The 15,957-nt window shown below is 42.6% G+C and overlaps 1 protein-coding gene across 21 annotated transcripts in view; it reads left to right on the forward strand.

Annotated features, from left to right (window-relative positions):
- MYT1L (myelin transcription factor 1 like) overlaps positions 1 to 15,957 on the forward strand; it is a 380,619-nt gene that overhangs the window by 322,683 nt on the left and 41,979 nt on the right. The window lies entirely within an intron of this gene.

The raw sequence follows: 15,957 nt of genomic DNA on the forward strand, positions 1-15,957 counted from the left end.
TGTGCCTCTTTGCTTCTGTCATGGAGGAGCTTTTAATATACAGTCATAGAACCATAGGGTTAGAAGGTACTGCAAGGGTCATCTAGTCTAACCCCCTGCCAAAATGCAGCATTTGTTGTGTCTATACCATCCAAGACAGATGGTTATCCAGCTTCCTTTTGAAAACCTCCTGAGAAGGCACTTCCACAACCTCCCTAGGCATCTGTTCCATTGTCCTACTGTTCTTAGCGTTAGGAATTTTTTCCTGAAATCTGCTATGCTGCAGTATGAACCCATTGCCTCTTGTCCCGCCCTTAGTGGCGAGACAGAACCATTTTTCTCCATCTTTTTTTATTGCAGACCTTCAAGCATTTGAAGATTATCATGTCCACTCTTAATCTCCTTTTTTGCAACTATATATACCCATGTTCCTTCAGCCTTTGTGTGTATGGCTTGCATCCCATCCCTTTGATCATTTTTGTTGCACAGCTCTGGATCCTTTCCAATTTCTCTACATCCTTTCTGTACATTGGTGACCAAAATTGGACACAGTACTCCAGCTGAGGCCTAACCAGCACCAAGTAGAGCGGTACTATCCCCTCCCATGACTTGCATGCTCTGCCTCTGTTAATGCAACCTAAAATTGCATTTGCTTTCTTTGCAACAGCATCACATTGCTGACTCATGTTGAAGTTGTGATCCACCACAACTCCTAAATCCTTCTCAGCAGTGCAGCTGCCAAGCCAGTTTCCCCCATTCTGTATTTATGCATTTGGTTTTTGTTCCCGAAGTGCAGCACCTTACATTTGTCTTCATTGAATTTCATTTTGTTGACTAAAGCCCAGTTCTCTAATTTGTCAAGATCCCTGTGAATCTTAACTCTATCCTCCAAAGTGTTGGCAGTCCACCCTAGCTTTGTGTCATCTGCAGATTTGATCAGTATGCTCTCTATACCAACATCCAGGTCATTAATAAAGATGTTAAACAACTCCGGACCCAGAACAGATCCATGTGGAACCCCACTTGAGACCTCCCTCCAATCTGACATAATTTCATTAATAGTTACTCTTTGTTTGTGGTTGTTCAACCAATAATGTGTCCATTTAATGGTGGTTCTGCCAAGCCCACATTTCTCTAGCTCATCTATCAGAATGCCATGTGTGACTGTGTTAAAAACCTTGCTGAAGTCCAGGTATATTATGTCCACTGCATTCCCCCTTTCTGTCAAAGCAGTTACCCTGTCAAAGAAGGAAATCAAGCTGGTGTGGCATGATTTATTCTTGGTAAATCCATGCTGGCTGCTAGTGATTGTCCATTCATCCTCCAAATGAAACATTCACAAATTGAATGTTTCATGCATTGCTCTAGTAGCTTCCCAGGTATCGAGGTCAGGCTGACTGGTCTATAGTTTCTTGGCTCCTCCTTTTTCCCCCTTTTCAAGATGGGCACTACGTTAGCCCTTCTCCAATCTTCCAGGACCTCTCCTGTTATCCATGAGTTTATAAATATTATTGCAAGTGGCTCCAAAGATTTCTTCAGCTAACTCCTTCAGTATCCTTGGGTGGATGGCAACCAGCCCTGCTGATTTGAATTCGTTCAAATTGGTCAGAAGATCTCTTCCCCTTTATTGTCTGTGGTAAGTTTGCTAGTCATCCAGTCATGTTATTTTTGGTCAGAATACTGAAGCAAAGTCACTCCCCCGGAGTTCTTCTGCAAACCTGTTTGGACCAGCATTCACATGGGATTGGTTCATTGGCTGCAAAAGTCCATGAAGGGCTTAGCAGGTGCCTTTTTAGGATACTTAGTGCTAGCTTTGTTAGTGTTTCATAGATTAGCATTTGAAATGTTTTGAGTACTTTCTGTAACACCACCAACCATTTGATAATAAGTTTGGAGTGTTCAGAGAGGTCCTGCACTTCCACAATCACCAGAGACAACAAGGATATATTGCATGGGGAGCTTACTAAATAAAGGAACTTCCCAATCCCGAAGTTCTGTACTTACTGCTTTGTCGTAAGTGGTGTTAGAAGTGAATGACTCCCTTTCTCTAAAGAAGGAATAAAGGAAAGAAAAGAGATACATACCCCAGGCTGCCACTGTGGTAAGTGGGGAAAGTGGAAAATCAGGGAGACCTGTGAAAGCTGCAACAGGAAGCTCTGCTAGAGAAGTTTGATTTTGGCAACTCAGGCACCTGGCCTAGTTGGGAGTGGAGATTTGAGCATTTCTGGATAGCTTCTGTTTAATATTGAAAGCACAGAGAAATACTAGGTAAATGCCCTGATGTTTGCTATGCGTGATGCTGATGATGATATCCTATGTGCACTATCCATCACTGAAGAAAGAATACACCAATGTGAAAGAGACTTTTGATGCCCATTTCATAGGCAGAGAAAATATTGGGCCAAATTTAATAAAAGGTGCCAGGAACAAGGAGAAACAGCTGAGGATTTTGTTACTGCAGTTCATAGTCTGGATGAATATTGCAAATATGAAACATTTAGAGAACTAATAAGAGATCGTTGGTGGTGTAAGAAACACAAGTTTATCAGCACAGCTTCCGTTAGATCCAGGTCTCATAATAGCAAAAGCTATAGCAAAAGTGAGAATGCAAGAAACCATAAACAAAAGCAATGTGATTTATATGCTGGCAGCATAAGGAGGACTGCATCAGACAATATTGACACAGTAACTGTGAACAGGGCAGTCAGACCAAATTTAAGAACAATGCACAACTAAGGATTGGGAGAGCAACCACTCTAAATGGGAGGGAAAGATATGTCAAGACACCAGCACATAATATATGTAATAGGTGGATTGCTGTGAGTACACATATTGGTTTATAATTTAAGTTTTAATATTTTATTATAAATAAAGTTAATAGAGTTATAGAGTTCCTGGTCTTCCACATTTACCAGACAGGACCAGGGAGAGCTTAATAACAGAGGAACTTCCCAGTCAGAGAGTTTTCTAGTTACTGCTTAAGGCATGCCTCTTTATGTTTATGTTCTCATGCTACATATGTACTGTGCCATTCACCTTTTGGGAACTAGATTCAAATCCTTTTCAGGTTACAAGTAAAAACATCTGCAGTCTTACCTTATTAGAATTTGAATCACAGAACCACCAGAGATTTAGACTGAAATACTAGGGATGTTTGAGGTGTATGGGATTTTCAAAGTTCTGGGCCCAATCCTCCACATGCTAAAAGGATCATGTCCTCCCTTGCAACACTTGCAAAATTTGTTCACGCTACTTTGGGTCAAGTAGTTATTGCCAACCTCAGCATTTTTTTGCTAGTTTGGCTACTTTTGAGAGGCCTTGGTGCCAAAAAATCATGAATTGGCAACAGGCAACTTTGGAGGCTAAAAATAACTTTCTTGGGTGAAATTTGGGCAATTTTACTTAAAGCCCTGCTCTTGCCCAGTCCCTGTCTCTTTGCTACCACCTGGTGGTCTGTCAAATGAGCAGCCACCGAGGCACATACGCATCTGGACCAAATCTGCCTCCTTCAGCCAGCAGAAACCACGCGGGAATATAGGAGCTGGAACTAAGGGTGCTGGGGAGGTGCTGCCGAGCCCCCTGTCTTGAAGTGATTTCCATCAGATGCAGGATTTATAGTTTGGTTCAATGGCTCTTAGCACCCCCACTATAAAAATTGTTCCAGCCCCCCTGCATGGGAACAGAGCCCCATCGGCCTCAGCAAAGCATGGCTTCAGTATGTATCCAGTCTGGCAGGGAGGCAGCCAGTGCGAAGATGGAGACAGGGGATAAATCCATAAGCGGCCCATGTGCAAGCAACAGTTGCTGCACAGTGCTGCCAACCTCTCTGATTTCTTATTAAATGGCAAAAATTTAGAAGCAAAGCAACACTTTAGGGTTACTTTTTGCATGTGATTGGCAAAAACCTGAGCTTTGTGGTTCACAACACAGTACTATTAGAGATCAAAGAACTTAGCTCCTGGTTATTCTGTAGTCCTCTAGGGTTGTGGACTACAGTCTATTCTTGAGTGCTCTGTCCAGTTTATATAATTCCCTCACTTTATAAATACTAGACTTTGACAAAACAGGAAGACTTTTAAAAATGAACATTTGGATTTACATGGATTGGGGCTGATTCACTGCCTGATGGCAGGAAGTCCACTCTGCAGGGAGCTCTACAGCTGGGCATTGCTGCCCCAAAGCTGGGCAGTGCTAGCTTGGGAGGAAGCATGGGCAGGGTGCCCAGGAAATGGGCTGATTTGCAACTTCTGTCTGGCAGCCTCCATAAGTGGGACACACAGAGGCTGTTTCACATTGGACACATACCATGCCTTTGGCTGCTGGCATGCTGGGCTGCACACCCTGGTGCTAGAGGCTAGCAGAATCGCCCTAGCTGCTGGCATGCTATCAAGTCTCGGCCACTGGACAATGGGCAGCATGCAGGTATGGTGACTGAAGGCGCAGTAATATTTTTCTAAACAGATATATAATTAATTTTAAAAGCAGCATGTGTGCCTGTGTGTTCAAGTGCAGAGTTATAATAAAAGCCAGTTTGCCACGTTTTATCTTGCTTGTAGGAAAAATGATTTCAGTTTAATTAAAAAATGTATCATGTTCTGGCTCACCCACACATGCAGTGTAGGGAGCTCAACAAGAGTGTCATACTGGTAGCACCAGGAACTAAGGACATAGAGCATAGGTGCAAAAAAAAATCATGTCATAAGTTACATTTTACTCAAAGAGGAGGAAATGCAGACAGTCATCCTCAACTTAGAACCATTCAGTTGCTGGAGATCTCTGGATGCAAAGCCAGGGGGGAGAGAGAGAAGTCTCTCTTCAGAGATAGAAGAGCCAGAAAGCAGCTCAGTGGAGCCTCTCTGCCAAGATTACTTCAGTTTAAAGGCTGGACTAGCTCCACAGCCCTGACATGGCCCCACTATGGGTGGAAAGACTGGAGTAATTGGGTGGTGGCAAATCCTCCCACTCCACACTTCCTTCTACTCCTTGACCTTCCTCTGTTGCAATCTTCTCCTGCAGAGCTTGTCTCCATTCCACATTGGTTCCATTCATAGAATCATAGACTATCAGGGTTGGAAGGAACCTCAGGAGGTCATCTAGTCCAATCCCCTGCTCAAAGCAGGACCAATCCCCAACTAAATCATCCCAGCCAGGGCTTTGTCAAGCCTGACCTTAAAAACCTCTAAGGAAGGGAGATTCCACCACCTCCCTAGGTAACGCATTCCAGTGCTTCACCACCCCCCTAGTGAAAAAAAGTTTTTCCTAATATCCAACCTAGACCTCCCCCACTGCAACTTGAGACCATTACTCCTTGTTCTGTCATCTGCTACCACAGAGAACAGTCTAGAGCCATCCTTTTTGGAACCCCCTTTCAGGTTGTTAAAAGCAGCTATCAAATACCCTCTCATTCTTCTCTTCTGAAGACTAAACAGCCCCAGTTCTCTCAGCCTCTCCTCATAAGTCATGTGTTCCAGTCCCCTAATCATTTTTGTTGCCCTCCGTTGGACTCTTTCCAATTTTTCCACATCCTTCTTGCAGTGTGGGGCCCAAAACTGGACACAGTACTCCAGATGAGGCCTCACCAATGTCGAATAGAGGGGAACGATCACGTCCCTCGATCTGCTGGCAATGCCCCTACTTATACATCCCAAAATGCCATTGGCCTTCTTGGCAACAAGGGCACACTGTTGACTCATATCCCACTTCTCATCCACTGTAACCCCTAGGTCCTTTTCTGCAGAACTGCTGCCGAGCCATTCGGTCCCTTGTCTGTAGCGGTGCATTGGATTCTTCCGTCCTAAGTGCAGGACTCTGCACTTGCCCTTGTTGAACCTCATCAGATTTCTTTTGGCCCAATCCTCCAATTTGTCTAGATCCCTCTGTATCCTATCCCTACCCTCCAGCATATCTACCTCTCCTCCCAGTTTAGTGTCATCTGCAAACTTGCTGAGCGTGCAATCCACACCATTCTCCAGATCATTAATGAAGATATTGAACAAAACCGGCCTGAGGACCAACCCTTGGGGCACTCCACTTGATACCGGCTGCCAACTAGACATGGATCATTGATCATGACCTGTTGAGCTCAACAATCTAGCCAGCTTTCTATCCACCTTATTGTCCATTCATCCAGCCCATACTTCTTTAACTTGCTGGCAAGAATACTGTGGGAGACCATGTCAAAAGCTTTGCTAAAGTCAAGGAACAACACATCCACTGCTTTCCCTTCATCCACAGAGCCAGTTATCTCATCATAGAAGGCAATTAGATTAGTCAGGCATGACTTGGCCTTGGTGAATCCATGCTGACTGTTCCTGATCACTTTCCTCTCCTCTAAGTGCTTCAGAATTGATTCCTTGAGGACCTGCTCCATGATTTTTCCAGGGCCTGAGGTGAGGCTGACTGGCCTGTAGTTCCCAGGATCCTCCTTCTTCCCTTCTTTAAAGATGGGCACTACATTAGCCTTTTTCCAGTCATCTGGGACCTCCGCCGATCGCCATGAGTTTTCAAAGATAAAAAAAGCATTGAAAGCAGCTATCAAATCCCCCCTCATTCTTCTCTTCTGCAGACTAAATAATCCCAGTTCCCTCAGCCTCTCCTCATAAGTCATGTGTTCTAGTCCCCTAATCATTTTTGTTGCCCTCCGCTGGACTCTTTCCAATTTTTCCACATCCTTCTTGTAGTGTGGGGCCCAAAACTGGACACAGTACTCCAGATGAGGCCTCACCAATGTCGAATAGAGGGGAACGGTCATGTCCCTCGAAATGCCGTTAGCCTTCTTGGCAACAAGGGCACACTGTTGACTCATATCCAGCTTCTCATCCGCTGTAACCCCTAGGTCCTTTCCATTCCACACAGAGGAACTGCAGTGGTTCCAGTGCCAGGGGGTCCTCAGAATTGCAGAGACAGAGACAAGATTTTCCCTGTTATTCATTCATTCGTATTCCACCACAAGATAATTTGGCTGCCTCTCTTTATTGACCCCCTAAAGCACATTCTTTTAAGTGTCCTGACTCTCATGTTTCCCCCTGAAAGTGATACTCTCAATTTATACAAATGCAGATATCCCAGAATGTCTCATGCATTTATGATATCACTTATACCATTGCGTGCAATGAGACTTGTGATCTCTATAGTGTTCAGCAAAGAGGAGCTGCCACGTAGATTTCACATAGGAGAAAACTCAATATTTAACATTTTAAAACTAATTTCTGAACTGAATGCTCCTCCCAGTTTCTAGAAATTCATCATCTAAATGTAAAATTCACTCAATTTTAATCTTGCAGTCAACCTTAATGATCCTATGATTTTAATAGAGCTCTCATTAAAAAGTACTTTTGCGGGTATATTTTGAACCCTAGAGCATATAACTAAGAGCTCAGGATCCACTGAAATATCCCTTTCCTGAATGCCTGTCCCACAGAGCTGATGTTGCATCTTGAATCCAGTTCAAGGGATTTTCAAAAAATGCCCATCCCTGGCCTAATTCTGCTCCCATTGAAGTTGATGGGAAAACTCCCTTTGACTTAAGTGAGAGAATAATTCAGTACTGTGCACTTTTGAAAACCGTATTTGTAACTCTTGATGGTCAAGAAGAATAAGTACCACACTGATTCCAGAGTGACATAGTGTTTCCTTCTCTAATGCAGGTAGACTTCTGTGTAAAGGGCTGTAAATCCACCATCTTTAAGAAGCACTATAGTTCAGACACACACACACAATTCAAACCTTACAGTAAATTCCACTTCCTCACTTGACAGCTCTTTTTCCTTTCTCTCTCACTTGTAGATTTCATTCAATGAACTGAAGAGGAAGTGTCATTAGGGCTTTGTTTCTGATTGCTACTATGCCTCAAAGGGCTTACAGTCTAGTTAGAGAAAATAAACAGTGTACAAACCCATCACAATGAGATTAGAAAAGCAGTGTGTTTTGGGTGCAGCTTCATGAGAAAAAAAGGTGTGTTCAGAACTCAAGTTAGCTAACTTGAGTCAATTAATGTGAGGTAAAATCACAAGGCAGTTTGTAATTTTCACACGAGTTAGCAGATCAGGTTAAAGACTATGGGGGAGCTTTGGGTTTACCGTGACCTGCTAACTTGTGTGAGAACTACAAGGTAACATAAGTTAAGAATACATTTTTCCCTAGTGAAGACATGGCCTTAGTGATAAAGCTAAGCATTATCACCCTTACTCAGCAAAGAACTTAAGCATGTTCTTAACTTTAGGCATGTGAATTCTGTGAGACTACTAATGAGCTCAAGTAATGTGGTGAATCTGGGCCTGTTTTAGTAATTCCCTGATTTTTAATTGGATTTTTATTTTTAAAGAGACAGAGCATCTAGTGGTATCTCTGCTTTTAGGAGACACTGTTGGCACTGAGAGCAGGAAACTAAGTGATTTGGCTGGTTTAGAGATAGAACCCACTGAATTACTGAATCTCAACTGAATCTCGCTCCAAAAGAGCCTTCAAGTTTGAGGCATTGAGGAAGCCTGCATAAGCTGTGCCTCTTCTCTGGATAAATTAAACGTTTCAGTTTTCAGTTATGTCAATCCAGCCCTTACCGTGTGTCATGAAATCTCTGAAAGAAAAAAATTTTAGAATGTGCATAGTGTACTGCAGATTAGCAGTATAATCCATGATTTAGGTCCATTGGCTAGAGGTGGTGTTACTAGTTTGGACAATCAGCTTTAAAAGAAGGACTCATCCAAATCTGCACAAAAGAATGAGGGAGAAAACTACTGGGGTCTCTTTCTGTTTTGTTTAGGAAAAAACTCTTTGCACCCTTGTGTAAGAAACTAGTTGGATAAACACTTGCTAAACTGCACATTAGTTTAAGAAAAACATCCATTAAGCTTAGCTTGTACATTCAGGGTCAAATTATTTCATTATTATTTGTAGTCAACTGAGCTGGCAGTACTCATCTTTTGTATTTTTTTAATTATTATGGGTCTTTTAAGTCCAAAACCAGTATTGGCTCCAGCTGTCCCAGTTTATTTAGCTGCCTTCACTGATGCTGGCAGCAGTTTCCTATAGCACCTCTAATGAATGGGATATTAAGATGTACTAGGTACATTCAGTCCACTGGACAAGCTTATTTGCTGGACGTACCTGGTATATTATTTTTCAGCAGTGAAGTGTCTAACATTGCTGGCATTATGTGGTCATAATTAGGTTTCAAATATCCTTAATCTTTTCCCTGCTGAGAATAGTTTAAATTTTCTGTAATGAAGTAATTCTGTGGTTTTGGAGACTAAAATAAACTTCTGTTGCACCTTCTGATTACATTCCTTTTTAAGTACTGCAGGCAAGCTATATGATCCTTTTTCCACTTGTTTGGAGTTTGATTTTCAGAGGGGCTTTGCCCCAACCTCCTTTTGTATGTGAACATATAAGCCCTATGCACAGTGTTTTTAAGCATTAATGCTTGCACATGCAGTTGATAGAGTCAAACTTCTACATATTCTAGTATTAGTGCTTGTAAAATGAATGTGCAGATGTTTGCATGCCCCTGGTTTCTGAAAATTAGGATCCATAATTTTAATGGTCCAAGGGATTTGTAAATATCTGCTTATATAATCTACTTGAAATACAAATTAAAATTTAGTACATTTAGACCAGAATAAGCTTATCATAGAGTCATAGAAGATTAGGGTTGGAAGAGACCTCAGGAGGTCATCTAGTCTAACCCTCTGCTCAAAGCAGGACCAACCCCAACTAAATCATTCCAACCAGGGCTTTGTCAAGCCGGGCCTTAAAAACTAAGGATGCAGATTCCACCACCTCCGTAGGTAACCCATTCCACTACCTTGTGAAATAGTTTTTCCAAATATCCAACCTAGACCTCCCCCACTGCAGCTTGAGACCATTGTTCCTTGTTCTGTCATCTGCCACCACTGAGAACAGCCTAGCTCCATCCTCTTTGGAACTCCACTTCAGGTAGTTGAAGGATGCTATTAAATCCCCCCTCAGGCTTCTTTTCTGCAGACTAAATAAGCCCAGTTTCCTCAGCTTCTCCTCAAAAGTCATGTGCCCCAGCCCCCTAATAATTTTTGTTGCCCTCTGCTGGACTGTCTCCAATTTGTCCACATCCTTTCGGTAGTGGGGGATGCACCCAAAAACTGGACACAGTACTCCAGATGAGGCCTCACCAATGTCGAATAGAGGGGAACGATCACGTCCCTCGATCTGCTGGCAATGCTCCTATTAATGCAGCCCAATATGCTGTTCGCTTTCTTGGCAATAAGGGCACACTGTTGACTCATATCCAGCTTCTCGTCCACTGTAATCCCCAGGTCCTTTTCTGCAGAACTGCCACTTAGCCAGTCGGTCCCCAGCCTGTAGCAGTGAATGGGATTCTTCCGTCCTAAGTGCAGGACTCTGCACTTTTTCCTGTTGAACCTCATCAGATTTCTTTTGGTCCAGTCCTCCAATTTGTCTAGGTAACTCTGGACATTATCCCTACTCTCCAGTGTATCTACCTCTCCCCTCAGCTTCGTGTAATCTGCAAACTTGCTGAGGGTGCAATCCATCCCATCATCCAGATCATTATTGAAGATGTTGAAGAAACCGGCCCCAGGACCAACCCCTGGGCACCCCACTTGATACCGGCTGCCAACTAGACATCGAGCCGTTGATCACTACCTGTTGAGCCCGACGATCTAGCCAGCTTTCTGTCCACCTTATAGTCCATTCATCCAATCCATACTTTTTTAACTTGCTTGCAAGAATATTGTGGGAGACTGAATCAAAAGCTTTGCTAAAGTCAAGGTATATCATGTACATCCCTTTCCCCATATCCACAGAGCCAGTTATCTCATCATAGAAGGCAATCAGAATTGCCCTGGGTGAATCCATGTTGACCGTTCCTGATCACCTTCCTCTCCTCCAAATGCTTCAAAGTAGATTCCTTGAGGACCTGCTCCATGACTTTTCTGGGAACTAAGCTGAGGCTGACTGGTCTGTAGTTCCCTGGATTCTCCTTCTTCCCTTTTTAAAAGATGGGCACTATGTTCGCCTTTTTCAAATCATCCAGGACCTCCCCAGATCACCATGAGTTTTCAAAAACAATGGCCAATGGCTCTGCAATCACATCAGCCAACTCCCTCAGCAACCTCGGATGCATTGCAACCAGCCCCATGGACTTGTGTATGTCCAGCTTTTCTAAATAGTTCTTAACCTGTTTTTTCACCACTGAGGGCTGCTCACCTCCACCCCATACTGTGCTGCCCAGCGCAGCAGTCTGGGAGCTGACCTTGTCTGTGAAGACTGAGGCAAAAAAAGCATTCAGTACTTCAGTTTTTTCCATATCATCTGTCACTAGGTTGCCTCCCCCATTCAGTAAGGGTCCCACACTTTCCCTGACCTACTTCTTGTTGCTGTAGACACCTGTAGAAACCCTTCTTGTTAACCTTCGCATCCCTTGCTAGCTGCAACTCCAGTTGTGCTTTGACCTTCCCAGTTACACCCTTCCATGCTTGAGCAATATTTTTATATTCCTTCCTAGTCATCTGTCCAAGTTTCCACTTCTTATAAGCTTCCTTTTTGTGTTTAAACTTACTGACAATTTCTCTGTTAAGCCAAGCTGGTCGCCTGCCATATTTGCTATTCTTTCTGCACATCAGGATGGTTTGTTCCTGCACCTTCAATAAGGCTTCTTTAAAATACAGCCAATTCTCTTGGACTCCTTTTCCCCTCATATTAGCCTCCCAGGGGATCCTGCCCATCAGTTCCCTGAGGGAGTCAAAGTCTGTTTTTCTGTTTCTGATTCATTAAATCTCTGTGCATAAGCTACACAAACATTATAGTGCTGAAATCAGTATATGAAAGACCTTTCTAAAAGCATACAGCCTTGTCTACATGAGAAAGCTGAACTGGTTTAACTAAAGGTGTGATTTCAAACTGATTTAGTTAGATTGGTACAAACTGCTGTGTGAACACTCTTAGTTCAGTTCAGTTGAAGACTTATTTTGGTTTAGCTTATGTCGATTAGGAGTCAGTTTAAGTTAAACTCATATAAGCCACTCTTCCATTGAAATAAGTGTCCAAATGGGGGTATGCAAGGGTTTAACTTCAAGAAAAAGATCAGTGCTGCTTACAAATCCTGTTAGTTAGGGGCAAATCATACCTGCCTTTGGGATACCCTGTGGGAGAGTAAGAAAAGGCCCTGGAAACTCACCGTGTGCCATTTCTATCATATTGCACCCTCAGGGAGAGGGGATAGAGGGTCTATGGAGAAGGCTTTGGCCTCCCAACCCTGCTGATCTCTTGGATAAATGAGGAAGGGAACACTAGGTTCCACGGGCAGCTCTAGTGGGGAAGCTGGATGGATCTGCGCTCTCCTATCTCACCTAAGTGGAGGGGACATTCACAGCCTAAGTCTGAAGACACCTTCAGCCCAAACATTTAACTAATGGGATAATGATGGGCCCACTCCCATGGGATGGTATTGTTAGGGGGCTGATCTAGATTCCATTGAAGTAATTGACTCTGACAGGAAGAGAAACTGACCAAAGTACAGTGGCTGTGATACCTGTGAAAAAAGAGGACACCCTGAAAGAATAATAGTAGTGCCTAGCCCTTATTTGGTGCTTTTTATTTGCCAGTCTCAAAGCACTTTACAGAAGAAGTATGTCTCCATACATGAATTTTATAGATGGGGAAACTGAGGCACAGATTGATGAATTGACTTTCCCAAGGTAATTCAGGCCAGTGTCTGAGCCAAGAGTAGAACCCAGATCTCCTGAGCCCAGTTCTCTAAATTAAAAAAATTAAATATTTAGAAATAAGGTATTTAAATGGGATTATTTTTAATCCTGTTCATTAATCATTTAATGTTTTAAACTTAAAATGTCCACTATCTAAAACAATTACACACTCCAGAATGTGTGTGCTAGTTATCTGTGTCTGGTATGAGGCATGGGGAGAGCCCCCAAATTGTGTTACTGTTGAGTAAGGAACTTGCAGCCTAACGTAGGGCCAAACTCTCACCTCCATCCGAGAATCCCCAGTAACTTTAGTGGGGATACACAAATGCAGCCTCGAGCAGAATTTGGCCTTTAATTGCTTACAAAATAGCAAGAATAAGGTGAGATAGGTTTGCATATCATACCGAGATATCATCATTTGATTTATTATTTGTATCACAGCATTGTTTATAGGTCTCAGCCAAGATCAGGATCACTATGTGCCTGGTGCTGCACAAACACATAAGAACCAATAGTGCTTAATACAATAGTTTACAAAATAGATAGCCCCTTCCCATGCAGAATTCTTGTGCAGGACCCAGTTTTTATGCTACACCCAGTACTTGCCCAAGTCCAAGGGGGATCTGTTAGCATTTCCAGCCTTGAATACACCAAGTAAAGCATGTCTGGGCATGGGAGAAGGCATCTCCTGCCTGCCTTCCTTCCTTCCCTTTCCCATGTATGCATGAGTCCTGGGAAGAGCTGGATAGCCTGTATTACAAGGTAACACTTTTACACTTTTAACACAAGGTATACACAGGTAACACTTTTTCTGAAAGTGTAGGAAGATTGCTTGTGAGCATTATATGTGAACCTCCTCTCTCTAAAGATATAGGATGGGATTTGAAAATGTGTACAGTGCTGGTCTAATTCAGTTCCCGTTGACTTCAGTAGAAGCAGAGTTAGGCCAGCACTGAAAATCCATCATACTTTTTCTCCTGGTTTTTGCAGGCAGCGTCTCCAACCACCACTATCTGAGTAATATATTGCCGTCCTGCTCACCCAGAGTTGTTCTGGTTCTAAGAAAATTACTTGAGTGCAATAAACCTATGATATTCCACAGGTTCTTAGCACATATAGATTGCTGACATCTTTATTCATAAGCTCTTTCCTATGAAGTGAATAGAAAGAAGTGAAGTTTTACACAAATGAATTTTCATAGGGCATGTCTACACTACAGACTTAAGTCGACCTATGTCAGTAATTACTGTGGTGGCTGATAGCCACACTACCCTCTTTCTGTTGCTGGTGCATGTCCTCCCCTTGAGCGCTTCCACCAACTGAAGAGGGGCAGTGTGGGGGAGGGGCTGAGAGCCAGAGCTCTCAGCTCCACATGGCTCCTCACCGGGATCCCAGTTGCCCCCAGGCTCTTGACTCCCTGACCCCAGCTGGGAGTAGGGGGGCAGCCGCCCGGCTTCTTGCCTTCCTGTTCCCCTTCAAGAGCAGGGGGCAGCCGCCCGGGCTTCTTGCTTCCCTGAGCAGGGAGCCAGGTGGGCCAGCTTTCTTGTCAATTTCAGGGCTCTAGACAACAGCCAATGTAAAGGATGCTGTGTCTATACAGACATTGTGTCGCCCTAATTACACCGACATCAAACCTACGCCTCTCGTGGAAGTGGAGTTATTATGTTGGGGTAGTAGGGCACTCTCAGTTCTCCCAGTACTCTAAAAAACCCACCTCAATGAGGGGCATAGCTTCCAGCACTGGGGAACTGTCTACCTTGGCACTTTACAGCGCTGCAACTTGCTGTGCTCAGGGGGAGTGTTTTTTCACACCCCTGAGTGAGAAAGTTGCAGCGCTGTTAATTGCCAGTGTAGACAAGCCCTGACATAATTAGATTGACATAAGCTGCCTTACATCAACCTAATTGTGTAGTGTAGACCAGGCCAGAGCCTCAATTTTCAACTACTTTGAAACTTAAACATTAATAGTTTCTGAAAAATAGCATTCTGTAAAGAACATCTGTAGCAGGATGAATCAGTTTGAAAAGTTTCATTCTCTTCCCTTTATTTATGAAGGGGGAAAAGAGCTTCATTTAATGTATAATATGTTTGCTATGTATTCACTTTTTGCCATTAATGCAGTAGTTTTTTAAAAATCCAGTTGTATGCCAAATACTGGTTCTCGTTACATGAAATTGCTTCATGGATAAATTAAGGATGCTTTAATTAGTTATAGTTTTCAGGAATATTATGTGAATTAATAATATAGCTAAAATATACATTTGTTTATTATGAGGAATGCTTCTATTTATTAAAGACTCAGAAAATATAGAAGAATTTATCTGAATAGTAACTGAAACCAAAGCAACTGAAGTGGTTGCAATTCACCCTGTTATTTTGTTGCAAGTCTGTGTATGGACACTTGTTTCAGAAAAAGAACTCCCTGTTCTATGTATGCTGATTTTTTACTAATTTAAATTACAATTACAGTACACTGAAATTGGACACTCTTAATCTAAAACTCTATTTTCTACACATAAACTGGAATCAGAATAACTAAAGGTGTGATTTACAACTGCTTTAGTGATTTCTGTTTCAGTTCCTGTGTAAATGTGTCCTGAAAGTCCATCAAAAACAAAATCCTTCTGCTGGCCACTTGTTTTATTTCTGGTTGTATCATCTCTCGTTGCTTGCCTGTTCATCACTATCACAGTCAGTTAATTCACTGCCAGGTGCAGAGTGTATTTCAACTCCAGTTAATAGAAGCTCTAGTTTAATTTGTGTCCCTGTGGATTGTGCCAAATACCCTTGAACCTTCAGTCCTATGACGCTCCACAACAGACGGAGGTGATTTTGAGCTCCACAGAAATTTAATTTCAGCCTTACGGGGCATAGGAGTTCCAGAACACTGAAGTTCCTAGTTATTTGAATATTTGAGTTTATGAAGGTTTTAGATTTCCCTAGAAACCTTTGTGAGAAAGGGCTTATCTGTATGAGTTTAGGCCTCCATTCAGGAAAGCACTTAAGCATGTGCTTAACTGGGGAGATCAGACTTAAGCACACTGAGACTTAAACAATGCTTCAACACTTGCCTGATTAGTGATGCTTTCCCGAATTGAATTCTTAAAGAACAGTTAGAAGTCCAGAAATGCACAAACTTAGTGTGTCTTGGAAATGTATAGTATTTGTCTGATTGTATTACATAAAGTAGTTTCGCTTCTCTTCTTTTAATTCATTACACTTGCTGTAGTAGTTAATATGTCTTATGAGATCAAGTCCAGAAGTTCAAATACACACG

Source organism: Lepidochelys kempii, chromosome 3 (genome assembly GCF_965140285.1).
Source record: "Lepidochelys kempii isolate rLepKem1 chromosome 3, rLepKem1.hap1, whole genome shotgun sequence".
Classification (NCBI taxonomy): domain Eukaryota; kingdom Metazoa; phylum Chordata; order Testudines; family Cheloniidae; genus Lepidochelys; species Lepidochelys kempii.